This window comes from Vitis riparia, chromosome 12 (genome assembly GCF_004353265.1).
Source record: "Vitis riparia cultivar Riparia Gloire de Montpellier isolate 1030 chromosome 12, EGFV_Vit.rip_1.0, whole genome shotgun sequence".
NCBI lineage: Eukaryota > Viridiplantae > Streptophyta > Magnoliopsida > Vitales > Vitaceae > Vitis > Vitis riparia.
The window spans coordinates 10,753,478-10,772,750 of record NC_048442.1 but is presented as its reverse complement, the minus strand read 5'-3'; the positions used below and the strand labels follow the sequence as shown (position 1 = coordinate 10,772,750).

General features: G+C 37.8%; 1 pseudogene; it reads right to left on the bottom strand.

The window, feature by feature from the left end:
- Nucleotides 1-7: 7 nt before the first annotated feature.
- LOC117926694 overlaps nt 8-19,273 on the bottom strand; it is a 34,765-nt pseudogene continuing 15,499 nt past the window's right edge.

Here is a 19,273-nt window from a genome sequence, read left to right as displayed (position 1 = left end):
AAAAATAAAATGAGAAAAAGAGATTATATGCACTTATTTAATGATCTGAATTTTAAAGACACCAATAAAGGAGATACTTATACATATGCATGTGGAATAGCAAAAGCATCATCTGGGACCGGACAATTCTTCAGGATGAAGGCCTGGAGTGGAGTCATTTATAATCCAATTATTAGAGGGGAAGTTGCTATGATTTTGCTCTCCGCGAATTATATCCTTCTTTTGCCACTGTTCCCACCTTTCAGCTAAACCATCACCTTCAAGCATTTTAACCACATCTGACATCTTGGGTCGGTCTGAAGCTGCGTCTAGTGTGCAAAGGAGAGCCACCTGGATTAGCTCCTCTACCTCCTCCACAATGTAATTGCCCTGCAGCTTGGAATCAACCAGTGTTTCCAACTTCTTGTTGTTCAACAGTTCCTTAACCTTAAATTTTCCAAAAGAGCAGCAAATGTACACATAAGTCAGAAATGGGAAATAAGATTCTGGAAAAAGCTTGTGCCATGTATAGGATGTGAGAATGAAACTACTGGAAAAAAGAGATTTAGTGTTAACTGCGAGGATTACATTAAATAAGTGTTTCGGCTTCCATGGAATTGAAGTGGTCAAATTTTGTTTTGGGCAGCATTCAAATATACAAGTTTATAATGCGATATGAAGGTATGCCATAGTCACCATAAATGAAACAAAAAGGATAAAGTTCCTAATTGAAATTCTAAAATGCCTTAAATCCAGAGTGTCAAGAAAAGAAAAATAGACCCATTCCATGTGGTGAGTTTATAGAAGGACTAAAAGAAAATGAAAGTCAATTTTAAAAGAAGTTCCTGTCAAGAAGTCTATATCTTACCTACCCAAAAAAAACTAAGCCTATTACTAAGCTACCAACTTTCCTAAAAGCTGAGTAGATAAATAGACAGGGACAATAGCATTAGGAAACATATTAAGATTCTCATTACAGTAATAACAAGCTCTGTTAGTTAAACAACTACTTTTGTGTTTTTTTTTTCTGTTTTTTTTGCAAGAGGATAAGCTGGAGTTAGTCACAAATTGGTTAGAGCACTCTTTTCTAGCCCCCTATATCTAGAACCTTCCTACTCACTTTGCTCTGTAGGATGAATGAGAGTGACGTGAGCTTCTTCTTCTCTGCTCTGTTTCTCTTTTGTGATAAAACACTCCAACACAAGATCTCTAGCTTTGATATGATTAAGCTACGAACTTCCCTAAAAGCTTAAGCTGTTAAGATTTAAGCCACAATATGTACTAGGGCAACATTCATGTTACAAACAGACTGAAGAAAAAGAAAATAAATTCTATAGGGAAATTGGTTAGATTGTAATGGAAAATATTGCTGGGATAAGGCAATACGGAGAAAGGGCTTTTCATTTTAACTTTCCCTCCAGTCTTCTCATCACATCATTGGTCAATCCTACATTTACTTCAATCTCCTTAGTGCAGCATAAAGGGCAAGTACGATTACCTTTCTGTAGAAGTTCGTTACAATTTTGAATAATGATTGGTAGGATAATAGGGAAAGATTGAGGCCCCTATTATGGGTAATTTGTGTTCTTCCATATTTGTAGTTTTTTTTCCGTTTTAATTTCTCTCTGTATATTTGTTAAATAGGGATATGTTTATGTAAAAAAGATATAGTTTTGAATGAATTGGAAATATCATTTTCTCAGTTTCTTCATGGTATCAGAGCCTTGTTTGCTTTAAAACCCTAATCTGTCCATGGATGCCCAAAGAGGAAACAACCATGAAAGAGTGTCGGAGATACACTCTTTGATAGGCCCCGTCGGTGCATTCGACAACTCCCCACTCCACCTTACTGTTGAAAAACTGAATGGTAAGAATTACAGAGAGTGGGCTCAAGCAATCAAACTCGTTATTGACGAAAATGGAAAGTTAGGGTTCCCTACCGGCGAAACACGACGACCACCTCCAACCGATGTAGCTGCATCCCAGAAATGGCGGTCCGAAAACTCCTTCATCACCTCATGCCTGATTAACTCCATGAAACCATCCATTGGAAAGACTTACATGTTCCTCCTGACGGCAAAGGACGTGTGGGATACAATACGGGAAACGTATTCAGATGCTAAAAATGCTTCCCAAATCTTTGAAATCAAGATGCAGCTTTGGCAGATGAAGCAAGGAGAACGGAAAGTCAAGGAATATTACACCGAGATGGTGGGTCTGTGGCAAGATCTCGATCTCAGCTGCGAAGAAGAGTGGGAGTGCACGGGGGACAGTGTGCGCTTCAAGAAGAAGATGGAGAACTAAAGGTTCTTCGAGTTCCTAGCGGGGCTGAACCGCGAGCTTGATGATGTCAGAAGTAGGGTTCTCAGTCCCCGGCCGTTGCCCTCCATCCGAGAAGTCTTCTCCGAGGTACGGCGAGAGGAAAGCATAAGGAGAGTGATGTTGGATCTCTCCTTTGGGCCTGAAGGCTCAACCCTTTTAACTCATGGGCCTCATGGGTCTCATGGGCCTCATGGGCCTTACACTGTTGCTGGACGTGGGCCTCATGTTGTTGGATCTAATGGGCCAGGCCCAAGACAGTCCAAGAGGACTTATTGTGAGCATTGTAAGAAGTTGGGCCACACCAAAGACACTTGTTGGGCCCTACATGGCAAACCTGCAGATTGGAAGCCCAGACAACCTAATAAAGCCCATAGTCATCAGGCCTCCTCCGAAACCCAGGCAGACAAAACTCCACCAGAAATTTGTCAGTTAACCTCTAGTGTGGGGTTTAATTCCGACTAGCTTGCGAAACTATATGAGCTTTTTTCTAATTTCCAAGCATCTGGTCAGTCTTCTACCACTTTATCCTCTAGTTCTTTGGCAAAAAAAGGTATCTTTTTGACAGGACTTAGTACCATGTCTCAGACTACTCCCTGGATTATTAACTCTGGTGCATCTGATCATATGACTAATGCTCATCATTTATTTTCTACATATTCTCCTTGTACCGGTAATTTAAAAGTAAAAATTGCAGATAGTACTTTATCACCAGTTGCTGGCAAAGGGAGTATTCGTATTTCTGAGTCGATTACTCTCAACCCTGTCCTACATGTACCTAATTTGTCTTGAACCAAAATGTCTAATTGCTCAGCTAAATTCCTACCATTTCATTGTGTTTTTCAGGACCTATCATCGGGGAAGACGATTGGCAGTGCTAAGGAACGTGAGGGTCTATATTGTTTCGACGAAACCGATGTGCTTGGACAGAGTTCTCCTACTGTTTGTAATTCTACATCTTATCCTAAGGACAGTGAACTTTTGTTATGGCACAAAAGGATGGGTCATCCTAGTTTTCAATACTTAAAATATTTATTTCCCTCACTATGTTCAAACAAAACTTTATTGAATTTTCAGTGTGAAGTGTGTGAACTTGCCAAACATCATCGGGCATCTTTTCCTAAATCTAAGTATAAATCATCCATACCATTTACTCTGATTCACAGTGATTTATGGGGTCCCTCACGTACCCCTAATAGGACCCATAAAAAATGGTTTATTACTTTTATTGATGATCATATTCGCCTGTGTTGGGTATATTTGTTGACTGATAAAACTGAGGTTCGATCAGTCTTCATAAACTTTCACTCTATGATACAAACTCAGTTTCACACCAAAATTCAAATTCTTCGTACTGATAATGGTACTGAGTATTTTAATCACTCCTTGAGCACTTACCTACAAGAAAATGGTATTATACATCAAAGTTCTTGTGTTAACACCCCTCAACAAAACGGGGTTGCAGAACGGAAAAATAGACATATTCTTGAAGTTGCTCGTGCTTTGTTGTTTACATCTCACATGCCAACACAATTTTGGGGTGACTCCATTTTGACAGCCACATATCTTATTAACCGAATGCCTAGTCAGGTTTTATCCTTTCACACCCCTCCAAAAATTCCAAGAGTTTTTTCCTCATTTGAGACTTAATGCACACCTTTCACTTCGTGTCTTTGGGTCCACTGTGTTTGTCACATTCATAGACCTAAGCGGAACAAATTTGATCCAGAGCGCTTAAATGTGTCTTTCTTGGCTATTCTTTCACACAAAAAGGCTACAAATGCTATGACCCAATTTCACAGAAGCTATATGTTAGCAAAGATGTCACATTTTTTTAGCATACTCCTACTACTCGCTTCAGGGGAGTCCATGAGTGAAACTAGACTTTCCTTTGACTATCTTGATGTTGCTATGTTTGAATCCACTCCGTGCCTTATATCTAACCCTCCACCTGATACAGAAGGACACTTAAACTCAAGGGAAGATATGGAATTACAAACAAATAAGGAAACACTTGCTTACTCAAGAAGGCCAAAATCGAAGTTCAATGAGACACTCATCTTCGAAGCACTAAAAGAGTCAGAACCGGTGATAGTCCCAACCCCTCGGGAGTATGGCTCCAATTCTGATCAGGTAACAGATGACTTACCTATTGCTATTAGGAAACAACCTCGTTCATGTACTCTCCATCCTATCTCAAACTTTGTGTCTTATAATTCTCTCTCTACAAAGTGTCGTGCCTTTACAACTAACCTTGACAGAATCCAACTTCCTAAAAACATTCAAGAAGCCTTCGAAATTCCAGAATGGAAAGAGACTGTGATGGAAGAAATAAGGGCATTGGAAAAAAATGAGACTTGGGAAGTGATGAATTTACCAAGGGAGAAGAAACCAGTGGGCTGTAAATGGATATTCACAGTGAAATATAAGGTGGATGGCACTGTAGAACGATACAAAGCCCGCCTAGTTGCAAAGGGGTTCACTCAGACTTATGGCATCGACTATACCAAGACATTTGCACCAGTAGCAAAGCTGAACACTATACGAGTTCTTTTATCCTTGGCAGCAAACCTCGACTGGCCACTCCATTAGTTTGATATCAAGAATGCCTTTTTGAATGGTGAACTAGAAGAGGAAGTATTTATGATGTTACCACCAGGGTTCTGTAAGGAAGAAGAAGAAACCAGGGTATGCAAATTAAAGAAATCTCTTTATGGTCTCAAACAATCACCCAGAGCTTGGTTTGATAGATTTGCAAAGGTGATTAAGAATCAAGGATACCAACGGGGACAATTAGATCACACTATGTTCTTCAAACAGTCCAATGATGGAAGGATGACCATTCTAATCGTGTATGTCGATGACATCATTCTCACTGGAGATGACACAGGAGAAGTGGAAAGATTGAAAAAGGTCTTAGCCACAAAATTTGAGGTGAAAGATCTGGGTCAAATGTGGTATTTCCTAGGAATGGAGGTCGTCAGATCAAGGAAGGGAATTAGTATTTCCCAAAGAAAATATGTACTTGACTTGTTGATTGAGACTGGCATGCTGGGATGCAAGCCAAGTGATACCCCTATCAAGGCAAGAAACGGAATGGAAAGTGACGGAAAGCCCGTGGATAGAGAGAAATATCAGCGACTAGTAGGTAGACTGATCTACCTTTCTCACATTGGACCTGACATTGCTTTTGCTGTAAGCGTGGTTAGCCAATACATGCACTCACCAAAGGAAAGTCATCTAGAAGCAGTGTATAAGATCCTCAGATACCTAAAGGGTTCTCTAGGGAGAGGACTATTCTTTAAGAAGAGTGATAGTAAGAAAGTAGAGATCTATACAGACGCAGATTGGGCGGGATCAATAGATGACAGAAGGTCTACTACAGGTTACTGTACCTATGTCTGGGGTAATTTAGTAACATGGAGAAGTAAGAAGCAGAGTGTAGTAGCCAGAAGCAGTGCCGAAGCTGAATTCAGAGCAGTTGCACAAGGTATGTGTGAAGGACTATGGTTGCAGAACTATTGGAAGAACTATGCATTACAATAGAACTCCCCATTAAACTCTATTGTGACAACAAAGCTGCCATTAGTATTTCTCATAATCATGTTCAGCACGACAAAACCAAACATATAGAAGTGGACAGACACTTTATAAAGGAGAAAATTGAAAAAGAGATTATTTGCATGACTTATATCCCTACAAGGGAACAATTGGCCGATATTTTCACCAAGGGGTTACAGAAATCAAGCTTTGAAGACTTTATTGGCAAGTTGAACATGATTAATATCTATGATCCGACTTGAGGAGGAGTGTGGAAGTCCGTTACAATTTTGAATAATGATTGGTAGGATAATAGGGAAAGATTGAGGCCCTATTATGGGTAATTTGTGTTCTTCCACATTTGTAGTTTTTTTTTTTCCGTTTTAATTTCTCTCTGTATATTTGTTAACTAGGGATATGTTTATGTAAAAAAGATATAGTTTTGAATGAATTGGAAATATCATTTTCTCAGTTTCTTCACTTTCCTACTTTGAGTCTAGGCATATAGTAAGTGTATTCTATTGTGAACCCAACTCAAAGAACTAGGATATAAATGTATTGGCACCAAGGTTCCACATACAATTTACTGCTACTTAAAGATTTCCATTATTTTACATATAAATTTATCATGCATCACTGGTTTGGCCACAGCCTGTCCTTTCTAATTTGCTGTATGTGCTTCCTCATTTAGAACTTTTAATCCCCATCCATCATTTATAATAGGAAAAAATATATTGAGGACAAAAAATAAAGAACAGAACAGTTATCTAAACCTTCCTTTTATATTTCCCCTAAAACTGCTACACCAAGCTAACAGGATGCTTTTGATTGAAGAAGGAATAAACCCAAGAAACATTAAACAAAGGAAAAAAAAAAATTAAGGCCTATGTTCCACATGCTACTTCATGATGGAGAAGAATATGATTTGCCAATTTATCATCCGTACCACACAAGCAAAACCAATATACAAGAGTATAACCCCTTGCCCCTTTTGCATCAGCCAGTCCATGGTTGGATCTTCTCACAAGCAGCTACCAACACAGAAAAGGCAACATTGGATGGGGCAAAAAAAATTCCCAACCAGATGAATGATGATACCAGGAAGCTAAAATTAGGCCATGATGATGCTGCTGCAAAAGGGATTTGATAAAAAAATGTTCCATTGATATTACAAACTTACACATCCTCTTTCATTTCCCTGATAAATGTATGCCAGAAAAATCCCCATCGTCTCCAAATCTCAATCATGAAAGCTTTTAGTGGACCCATTCGAATGTCCAGAACTACCATCCATCAATTGAAAGCTATCCAGGTTTCCCTACAAAAGGTCAAAGCAAATATAGAAGGGAACCAAATCCTCAGGCGCACTTCCTCAAACCTCATATCAAGCTAAAACTTTGTCCTATAATCATTACTTAATAAAGAACTCAAGCTTGAAGAACGATCTAATCCTTCCTAGTAGATTTCCAAAGGCTTCATCCTGAAGAACCCCCTGAGCCGCAGGTAACTAGTCCCTTCCATCTTTCAGAACTTTTCCACTGAGAAATTTCTCCCAAGCCTCGAATGACCTGCCCTGCAATCCCCCACCAACACACCCCATGTGAAAAAAAGAATAAAATCTCTACAACCACTTACCAATCAAGGCTCCATTAAAAACCAACAAATTTTTAATTCCTATCCCACCAAATTTTTCTGGCATGAAAAAGTCACCCAGTTCACAAAATGTGGTACTTTCTCACCTCTAGCCCAGTGAAAATACCTTCAGAGCTTCTCTAAGCATCTCAAAGGACTATGTAAGGTAAAGAGACATGCTTGAAAAGGTACTATGAATTAGAATGAGACTACTTCACTTAGATTACTGTAGCCCTTTGCCTGATGCTGGCGAATTTGCAGATCTCTCAATCACTGCATTCTTCACTTCAAAAGAGGTCAGCAATCTTCAGTCTCTAATATCACTACTCTTTCTAATATATGGGCAAAATATCATTATCCTGAAGCATGTTGTCCAGGATACCTAATGGTTGCAGCATTGTCCCATATATTCAATCTATAATTGATTTTTTCTTTTTGAGGTATATCAGTGCCATGCCAGAATTTCCATTGAGGGGACTATTGCTGCTGGTTGTTTCTCTCCCTATTTGTGCTTCTATTCACTCCTCTTCCTTCTTGGCTCATGCTTCAGCCTGTGAATGGGTGATTGTTTACTGTTTGAAAGTTATTGGAATACATACTAGTTGTTATTCTCTCAGTGCCTATTGTTATTGTGAGTATTGATGGGTCCTCTACAAACAGTAGCGGGTCCTAGACTTATTTGTGTTTTGGGCGTGCAACAGTTTAAAGATCATTGCCTTTTTGTGTGTGTGCATGTTCTGATTCCACTTTGTCTCAGTTCTGGAGAAAAATTTTATGACCCTTATGATAACACCACTTTGATTTTAAGGCTTTTACACTAGGGACAGCAGCCTGAGAGATCCACCAAGTTGTAAATCACATTATCTTGTAAGTATGGATGCGTTTACCTATGACAAGTGTTACGAAAAACACTTGGAATGTTACAAAGTCAAAATTTATCATTTGATTTATGTGAAAAACTGAAAAGAGTCCACTGGCAGAGTACCCTGAACCCTAGTCAGTTACCTAGAAGCAATAATTGAAAGCCCCAACACCCAACATGTGGCAAAAGGACTTCAAGAACTCAAAGAACTACTTAAGAAAATGCATCACTTGAAGTTATAAACTTAAAACATAGAACAGATAATGGGAAGATGGTAAATGCATACCCAACTGAGTAACATAAGATTGCTGGCCAAACGGGCAAGATCAAAAGCCCTCTGCCCAGTGATGAGCTCAAGAAGCATGATCCCATATCCGTAAACATAAGTCTTCTCCGAAGACCTTCCAGTGAAGAGGTACTCTGGGGCAATATGCCCAAGTGTTCCATGTACAGCCGTGGTAACACGAGTATCCCTGTAGTCCATGAGTTTAGCCAGCCCAAAATCTGCAACCACTTCTTCACTGGGGTTATGACCTCTTTCTTTATATATATTGTCTTTTTTCTAGGGAAATTCATTCTCTATCGACAAATGTTGGTATCAGCTATTCTTCAATGTCAATACCACTCATAAAATGAGTTGTTTTCAAGGTTAATATTTTATTCTCATTATTTTTTATAATGAGACCATTATTAGATTCATTAGGATTATTATATCTGGAAAATAATTATACATCAATTTGTAGATGAGTGTGCTCATGCTTCCTCTCTGGAATTCTTCTCTTCTGGCCACTTTCAATTTGCTTTCTTGTTTCTTCACTTTTTTTTCTTCCACCAGCTCTTCTGCAATTTTCCCTAGTTTCTTCCTTTTCTTGAATGATTCCCAAACACAATTTCTTAAATGTCCTTGAACAAGAGGTGCTTTACTTGTACTATTTCAGCTTTTTTATTCATTTTTGCTATGTTCCCTCTTGTTAGTGCTTTCCTGAATTGTTCACCATCCAAATAGCAAATTTTGTGGCAATTCACTGCCATGCTGATGCAGGTGAAGCATTTTTTTTCTCATCCTTGAGACTCTGGGTGACTCTGGAAATAGGTGCATGAAATAGTACCAGATATCTAATAAAGCTTCATTATAATCTCTTTTCTCATATATATATATCGTGGATTTGCTTCAATCCCCTTTGTCCTTTCATTTTGGTATATTTTTCTGCAGGTTTCCAATCACATCATTGGTTGTCCTATATTTACTTCAATCTTCTTAGTGCTACATACAGGAAATGTTGAACAACTACTACTATGAGCCTAGCCAAAACAAAGTGCCTTCTACTTTGAAACCATACCTAAAAAGTAGGACAAATAAAATGGTAAGTGGGTTCCACACAGGGAAAATGCTTCTAAAAGATTCCCATTGTTCTAAAAAGGAACTTTACCATGCCTCAAGAGTTTGACCCAGCCTTCTATTTTCAACATTTCCTTTCAACTTTTTCTTTTCCAATGAGTGAAGAGATAACACATTAAATTGTCAAAAAAAAAAAGGTAGAGTAGAGCATTCCTTCAACCGTCTGCCTCTTTTTCCCCATAAATTGCCAGAACAGGGTTCTTTTGATTAAAGAAGGCAAAATCCATGAAACAAACAAACAGACAACAAACAACAGGGAAAAGAAAAAACAAAAAGCCACAGAGGTCCATAGATCACATGCTATCTACCAATAATTTGCCTATTTATCGTCCTAATTGCAAAAACACCACCACTTCACAAGGGTATAAATCCTTGGCATCAGCTGGTCTATGATGAGAATCTTCTTATGAACAGCTTCTAGCATTAGAAAGCTAAACTTGGATGGCACACAAAACCCCAACTGGCAGATGTTACCATGGTAAGATTAGGCCACGACAATAATAACCTAAAAGAGAATTTGAAGAAAGAATTTCCTTAGACTATCTAAAGACTAACACATCCTCTCATTCTCCTGATAATATGCCAATAAATGCAAGCTGGAAAACTCTACACCTTCTCCAACTCTCAATCATGGAAGCTTCTAGAGAACCTGAAATTCTAATGCCCAGAAACTACCCTCCATGACAATCATCAGCCAGGTTAGTAAAAAAGCCTAAATAAGCTTGATATACATTGTTGGTCCACCAGCTAATAGCTTAAACTTTTAGGAAAATTAGTTGCTTATCGGGGTATTAAAGTCTTGTTTAGTGGGAGATCATGAATTCAATCCTAGACACATGATTATTCCCCACCTCATCAAGCTCTAAGGAACATTTGTAGCTTAAGAAACTACATTTTCCTATCAACTATGAACAACATCCCTCTCTTTGGAACTTTTCCCCTAAGACACTTTTCCAAAGCCTATTTTCTATCTCTAACCACCATAATAACCCTCCAAAGCCTCTTTAGCTTTATTAGAAATAAAAAAAATTCTAGTCCTAGCCCAAACATGTTCTTTAGTGTAAAAACAGTCGCCCAGCTAAAAATGTTACATGCTACCTGTCTCAACAGCAAACCCCCACCCACACAAATAAAAGTATCCCTTTAGATCTTCTCTAACAGGATCATGGATAGGCAAGCTTGAAATGAACTATGAATGAGAGTCTACCTCCTAGATAAATATGGCCTCTACCATGACACTAGCTGCTAATTCTATCTCTATCATTGGGTTTTCTTTTATTTATTTATTTATTTATTTATTTTTATATAGGTACTATCATTGAGTTCTTCAAACCAAAGAAAGGACAAAAATCTTATACCCTATGTAATAGAGTTTGCCCAATTATCATTGTCTTGTCCGAAAGCACACTGCCTAGGGTAAATGTTGGTTGCAATGTTGCCCCCACATATTGAATCTCAACTTACCAGATCATTGATTCTTTCTTCTTGGGATCTTATCAACACAATAATTTCTAATACTGGCAGTAGACTATTGCTTCTGGTTGCTTTTCACCCTGTTTTTTATTATATGTAAAACCGTGAAAGGTTTTTTGGATAAACTTTTATTTTATTGCACTTTTTTAGAACACAGGCTACATCCGTTTAAATAACCAGGAAATAGATAATTCCTAGGCTAAAAATAAGGAAACCTAAAAATGAATCTGATTCTAATCCTAATCTGAATAAAACCTTTACTATGTACAAAAAAACTAGAATTCAAATAATTCCCCAAATCAAGGAACCTATCCATTCTAAAATTCCTCAAATCAAGGAATCCTATCCATTCCAAAATTTGAGTCCAATTTGAACTAGTCTAACCAAACTAACTTTCCAACACTCCCCTTCAAGTTGGGGCATAGATGGCTATCATACCCAACTTGTCCACATTATTTTCAAAGTTTTCTCTCGGAATCCCTTTAGTTAAAACATCCGCAATCTGGCTTTTGGATGGCACATATGTCAAGCATATTTCCCTTTGCTCAATTTTTTCCTTAATGAAATGGCAGTCCACCTCAACATGTTTTGTTCGATCGTGGTGGACTGGATTGTAGGAAATGCTTATAGTTGCCTTGTTGTCACAATACATCATAGCTAGAGGATGAATTCTAATCTTTAGTTCTTCTAATACTCTCTTGATCCACAAGACTTCACAAATTCCATGAGCTATTGATCTAAACTCAGCTTCAGCACTACTTCTCGCTACCACATTTTGGTTTTTACTTCTCCATGTGATGAGATTTCCAAACACAAATGTACAGTAGCCAGATGTTGACCTCCTATCTTCTATAGACCCTACCCAATTTACATCCGTGAAGGCCTCTATTTTGAATTGGTCGTGCTTTCCAAAGTGAAGTCCTTTTCTTGGGGTTCCTTTGAGATATTGTAATATTTTATAGACAAAATTCATGTGTGCTTCATATGGAGAATGCATGTACTAACTGACTGTACTTACTGCAAAAGCAATATCTGGCCTAGTGTGAGAGAGGTAGATGAGCTTTCCAACCAACCATTGGTATCTTCCTTTATCAACTAGATCCTCTTTTTTAGCCGGGTCTATCTTGTGTCTTACACCAATCGGAATGTCGCTAAGCTTGCAACCAAGCATCCATGTTTCTTGAGTAAGTCTAAAGTATACTTTCTTTGAGAAATAGAGATTCCATTTTTATTTCTAGCAATCTCCATCCCTAGAAAATACCTTAGTACCCCAAGGTCCTTCACCTCAAACTCCTTAGCTAGGATCTTCCTCAAAGCTTCAATTTCTACATGATCATTGCCTGTTAAAATCATATCATCAACATAAATGATGAGAACAGTTATTTTACCCTGATCAGTAGATTTGTAAAACATGGTATGATCTTAATATCCTTGAAGATAGCCATATTGTTTTACTACTCTTGAGAGTCTTTTGAACCATGCCCGGGGTGATTGCTTGAGACTGTAGAAAGCTTTCTTCAATTAACAAATTTTATTGAAGCTTTCTTGTTCAAGTCCTAGTGGTACATCCATGTAAACCTCCTCCTCTAATTTCCCATTGAGAAAAGCATTTTTTATGTCCAGTTGTTGAAGAGGCCAATCATAGTTTGCAGCCAAAGAGAGAAGAATTAAATTGTGTTCAGTCTTGCCACCAATGCAAAAGTCTCTTGGTAATCTATCCCATAAGTCTTAGTAAATCCTTTAGCAAACAATCTTGCTTTATACCATTCCACCGAGCCATCAGATTTGTATTTTACTGAAAAGACCCATTTACATCCCACAATTCTTTTACCTTTCGGTAGGGTAACAAATTCCCATGTTCTGTTTTTTTTCAAAGCTTTGACTTCCTCCACAACCGCTACTTTCCATCTTGGATCACCAAATGCTTTTTGTACATTTTTTGGAATTTCTATGGAAGAAAGGTGAGGGGCAGAAGTAGAAAAAGATGAGGATAATCTATGATAAGAGACAAAACTAGATATGGGATGAATGGTACAGGATCAAACACTTTTCTTAAGTGCTATCGGGAGATCTAAGTCGCTAGGCACTGGGTCTACAGGAAGTGAGGAATGTGAGAGTGATGAAGAATTATCCAAACCTGATTCAAGCATTATCTCCGATGTGGCTTCATGGCAAGGCATGAGTGTATCAAGTACTATACACTTCCTTGAGTAGACTTTGAACTGTGGTGTAGACTAGGCTGTTGGTGGCAATGCTTTATCTTCCCCTGCATTTGACAATCTGTTATGTACTGGAACTATTGTTGGGTTTGATTGAACGAAAGGAATGGATGGAGAGATTTGAGTAGACACCGTATTGGTTGCTAGGAGTGGACTAATTTAGTAGACACTGGACTGGTTGCTAGGAGTGTAGGAACTGGAAAAGAAGATTGTGGAATTTTGCATGACGAAGCTTCACTAGAATTCTCCCCTTGAATCAAAGTGTAATAGGGCTACTGTTCAAAGAAGGTTACATCTATAGAGATGCATAGTTTCTAATTAACAAGATCAAAACATCTATAACATCTTTTAGTTGTTGCATATCCTAAAAAAAAAAAGCATTTTATAGCCCTAGAATCAAGTTTACCATGATTATGTGAATGGACATGTACAAAAATAGTGCACCTGAAAATTTTAATTCATAAATCTTGGCAAAATCGAGAATCAAGGAATGAAGCAAGAAACAACAATGGGAATTTTAAAATTAAGAACTTTTGAGGGCATCGTATTGATCAAATATGTTGCTATAAGAATAGCGTCCCAAAGTATTTTTCTAACTTTCATTGAAAATAATAAGGACCGAACAGCTTCTAAGAGGTGTCTATTCTTTTTTTCGGCAACTCCATTTTGTTGTGGAGTATCTACACATGATTTTTGATGAATAATCCCATTAGTTGATAAAAAGTCTCTAATAACAACATTTATATATTCACTACCATTGTCGGTTCTAAGAATTTTAACGGACGTTTGAAATTGATTTTTGATCATTGAATAGAAATTTTTGAAGGTTTGAAAGACTTCAGATTTTTCTTTAAGGAGGTAAACCCAACAAATTCTTGAATGATCATGATGAAGGTAATGAACCATTTTGCACCAATTAGAATTGTTACCTGAGATGGTCCCCAAAGATCACTATGTATGAGAGTAAAAGATTTAGAGGGACTGTAAGGTTTAGCAGGAAATACTAATCTGGTATGCTTTGCCATTTGACACACTTCACATTGAAAATTGGACAACCTTTTATTTTTGAAAAGTTTTGGAAACAAGAACCTAAGATATAGAAAGCTAGGGTGGCCCAATCTATAGTCCCACAACATTATTTCATGATCAAAAGGAAAAGATAAAACACTGCTACCAGCAACAATGGCTTGTCCTTACACAACTTCATGGTCATCAAAATGGTATAAACCTTCACACTCACATGCACTACCAATCGTCCTTCCCAAAGCTAAGTCCTGAAAAACAACACTAGTAGATGAAAATTTAGCTACACAATTGAGATCTCTCATGAGTTTACTAATGGACAATATATTACATGACAAATTTGGGACATGTAAGACTAATTCAAGAGAAAAAATTTTTGTCAGAGAGATGGTTCCTTTTCCAGCGACCGGGGTATATGACCCATCCATTCCTTTTCCAGCAACCGGGGTATATGACCCATCCACAATTCGAACTTTCATATTACCAGCACATGGCACATATGTTGTAAATGAAGTGGATGACCCCATCATGTGATTTGTAGCTCCGAAATCAATGATCCAAGGTTTATAAGAATTGGCTAAGGCACTGAATGGGTATTGAGTTCTACCTGATTGTGCTTGAGAGCAAGATGGTGAGAGATCAACATTTGGTGAACCTGAGATTGACGTGGATGCAGTTTGTGGATTAAGGAGATGTTGCAAGACCTCTAACTACTCCTTGGTGAATGGTGAAGGGGCTGTTTGGTTGTTAGGGTTTTCAGATTCACTATGGTAGGCTTTGGAATCACGGTGGGTCTCGGGTTTCTCCCAGCAGGTGGCTTTCCATGGATCTTCCAGCACGTATCTTTTATATGGTCTCGTTTTCAACAATTTTCACACCAAGGACAATCACCCTTTTTTCCTAGTTGCTGGTCATTTGGTTGAAAAGCCTCCTCACCATGAATAACTAGGGCAGAAGTCTCAGATTGGCTAGATTGTTGTTCTCCCAATGTCACTTTCGGCCTACTCTTTTCCCGTCGCACCTCAGAGAAGATCTCCCTTACAGATGGTAGCGGTTCTTTTCCCAAGATTTGGCCTCGAACCTCATCGAGTTCCTTATTGAGTCCTGCCAAAAAATCAAATGCCCTTTCTTTTTCGAGAATCTTGCAATAATGGGCATTATCTTCAGCACACTTCCACTCTATATTAGAGAATAAATCAAGTTCTTGCCATGCATTTGGAAGGATATTATAGTATTGTGTAACACTATGACTACCCTGTTTAATATCTTTCAACTTAGTCTTAATTTCAAACATTTGGGTAGCATTACCTAGATCTGAATAAGTCTCTTGGACTTCATCCCAGAGGTCCTTGGCGGTAGGAAGAAAGAGGTAGGTCTGCCCAATAGCTGTCTCCATGGAGTTGATTAACCAGGCCATTACCATGGAGTTCTCAGAATCCCAGGTTTGGTACACATGATCTTCCGGCTTGGGTGCTTTGTTGGCACCTATGAGATAGCCCAACTTTCCTTTTACTCTGATGAACAGCTTCACCGATTGCGACCATTTAAGAAAATTACATCCATTTAATTTATGGATCGTAATTTGCAGGGTTGGATTCTCTATACTGCCTGGATTTGTTGTTGGAACTTGTAGCTGTGAAGTCCCAGATGAGGCATCACATTCCTCCCTGTGAGTTGCACCAGTCATAGTAGTCTTCACCATCCTTCTACTCTTTTTTTTTTCTCTAGCTTTGATACCATAAAACTGTGAAAGGTTTTTTGGATAAACTTTTATTTTATTGAACTTTTTCAGAACACAGGCTACATCCGTTTAAATAACCAACAAATGGATAATTCCTAGGCTAAAAATAAGGAAACCTAAAAACAAATCTGATTCCAATCCTAATCTGAATAAAACTTTTACTACGTACAAAAAAACTAGAATTCAAATAATTCCCCAAATCAAGGAACCTATCCATTTTAAAATTCCTCAAATCAAGGAATCCTATCCATTCTAAAATTTGAGTCCAATTTGAACTAGTCTAACCAAACCAACTTTCCAACAATATGACTTGTGTCCAAGCCAGTGTTTATTGTTTTGGAGCCATTGACACAATGCTGTTTGTTCTTCTCCCACTGATTGCAGAGTATGATTGGTCCTTTACAAACATTGACTGTATTGAGCTAATTCATCTTTCAGGCTTTCTATTGTTTGTAAATTAGGACCCATTTTCTATATTTGATACCCACTTACTCTCTGGAAAAGACTTCTGTGACCCTTATGGTTACACTGCTTTGACTATATTCTTTGCCATAGTTCACGTACATAATTCTACTCTTTTGACTAGCTAGGAGCATACAGCATAGGGAATTCATGTTAGACAGAGACTGTGGTCCAGTTCAGAAACAGTGCAACAGAATCAAAAGAAAAAGGAGATGATGGTTTTGGAATGAGGTGCTGTGCAATTCTGGAAGGTTGTACTGGTTCCCAAAGAAGATGGCTATGAAGATGTTAATGGAATCCTGATGTGAAGGAACCCTACGAAATTAAAACATTTTACAGTTAGATGAATATATAATAGGAATGATCTCAGAAAAAGGAGTCAATGTAATCATTGTCTGCGCAATTTTGCTATTTCTAGACCTAGGATCACAACTTGACAGCATTATTCTCCATCCCCTTGCCATGTATTGCCTCCAAAAACCTCCTACAAGTTCATTGTAGGTAAAAGGAGTAAAATGTCATGGATTTACAGTGAAAAACATAATGACTATTGAATTTCAGAGGCAATACAAATATGAGTAGAGGAAAAACTAGATAATCCATCTGATTTACCTAAAAAATATATAGAATTCAAACTTTCAGTTTTTAAAAGAAAAAGGGCCCACTGTATAATAATTGATGGCTCAAGACCAGTTTCTAGTATTGAAAACACAAGTACCTTGAAAACTTGAAACCATGGTTTTGAGTTTTGAAATGTTTCTGTCAGTGTATAAAAGCTTCTGATTTTTTTAGGAATCCAGAATGAAACCTAGAAGCAAAACAGAATCTATTCATTTTTCTCCAAAATTCACCTAAATTTTGTAGAAACACGAATTTGTGGAAACGTATGAGATAACTTGAGTTAATTTTCATACCATTTGAAAACACGGCTTTGCCATCTAAAGTCTTTCACTAAAATCAATAGAAGAACAGGAGTCTGAGAGGTCTCTGAGTTGTGCATCACTTTAACTTGTAATTGTAACAACATTATTTTAAGCACTTGAATGACATCAAGTTTGAAATAGAGGGAAAGTATGGAACAAATTCACCTACTTGTAATCTCTGAATAACCCACCCCCAATATTATAAACTAGAAGCCATAGCTGAAATCCCCAACACCAAACAAATATCAAAGAAGACTCAAAAGTGTTCAAAGAAGTAAATAAAAGGATGCACCACTAAGTTATAAACTCAAACTATAAAAATCCTCAAAGGAAAGATAGTAAAAGCATACCCAATCAAGTAACATAACATCATCATCATTGGCAAGCCGAGCAGGATCAAAAGCCCTCTGTCCAGTGATAAGCTCAAGAAGCATTACTCCATATCCAAAAACATCAGTCTTCTCTGAAGACTTCCCACTGGAGAGGTACTCTGGAGCAATATGCCCAATTGTGCCACATAGAGCAGTGGTAACATGAGTATCCTTGTAGTCCATGAGTTTAGCCAGACCAAAGTCTCCTACTACTGCTTCAACTCTTTGTCCAACAATATGCTTGCAGCCTTCACATCACGATGAATAATCTTAGGGTCACAATGATCATGCAAATAAGCAAGCCCCCTTGCTGATCCTAATGCAATTTGTTTCCTTATTGGCCAATTAAGAGGTGATTGTCCATCAGCTCGCTCTGCAATAATGCATCAATAAGATCAGAAGGGAAAAAAAATTATATGGTAAGTAAAGTTGGCCACAGCTCTTAAAATAGATCTTTGAAATTTTCAACCTTTTGATTAGTGATATAGCCCACTCATACTTTTCAAACTTCAGCCAACTTCAATATTTTCAGACAATGTTTAAACATGAAAAAGACATTACTCTGTAGTTTTCACATCAAACCAGATTCCTAGGAGTTAGTTAGATTCACACATAGAGTTATGCATTTTTACATGAGTGGCAATGCTCAGGGCTAGAATTCACACATTTGCACTTGGCATCGACAAAGGTAAACTACCATTGCACCAGACAAAATTTAAATTATGTTGACAAGGTTTTAGGTTTCATTTTGAATTTAGACAAAATCAAAATGACGCAAAGGTCAAATTTAAAACCTTCATTATATATCAAGAGTTGGTATACCATATGGATTGACAACCAAAATGTCAATGGAACAGATGGCATCAAAGGAAAATGAAGTTTCGTTTATTTTTGAAAAAATAAATCACATGAAGAGACCAATAACCAATACCTCTCAAACATGATGCAACACTTCCATTAACCATAAAGGGATAGACAAGCAACCGTTCTGTTGGTGTCATGCAAAAGCCACGTAGACGAAGTAGATTCCGGTGCACAGCCATGCTGATCATTTCAACTTCTGTCTGAAATTGCAGTTCCCTACCATGAATACACTCCTTTTTCAGTCTTTTTACTGCCACTAGAGAACCATCAGCTAAACTTCCTTTGTAAACTTTACCAAATCCACCTCTGCCCAGAATGTTTTTGTTACTAAAATTATCCGTTGCAACTTGTAGTTCACGCAGGGAAAACCTTTTAAGCTGCCCCAAATGAACTTCTGGATCCTTTTCAGCTGCAAAAGAAATGAAAACGAATGAGAAGTGAAAATTAAGTAACACTTCTTATTGAT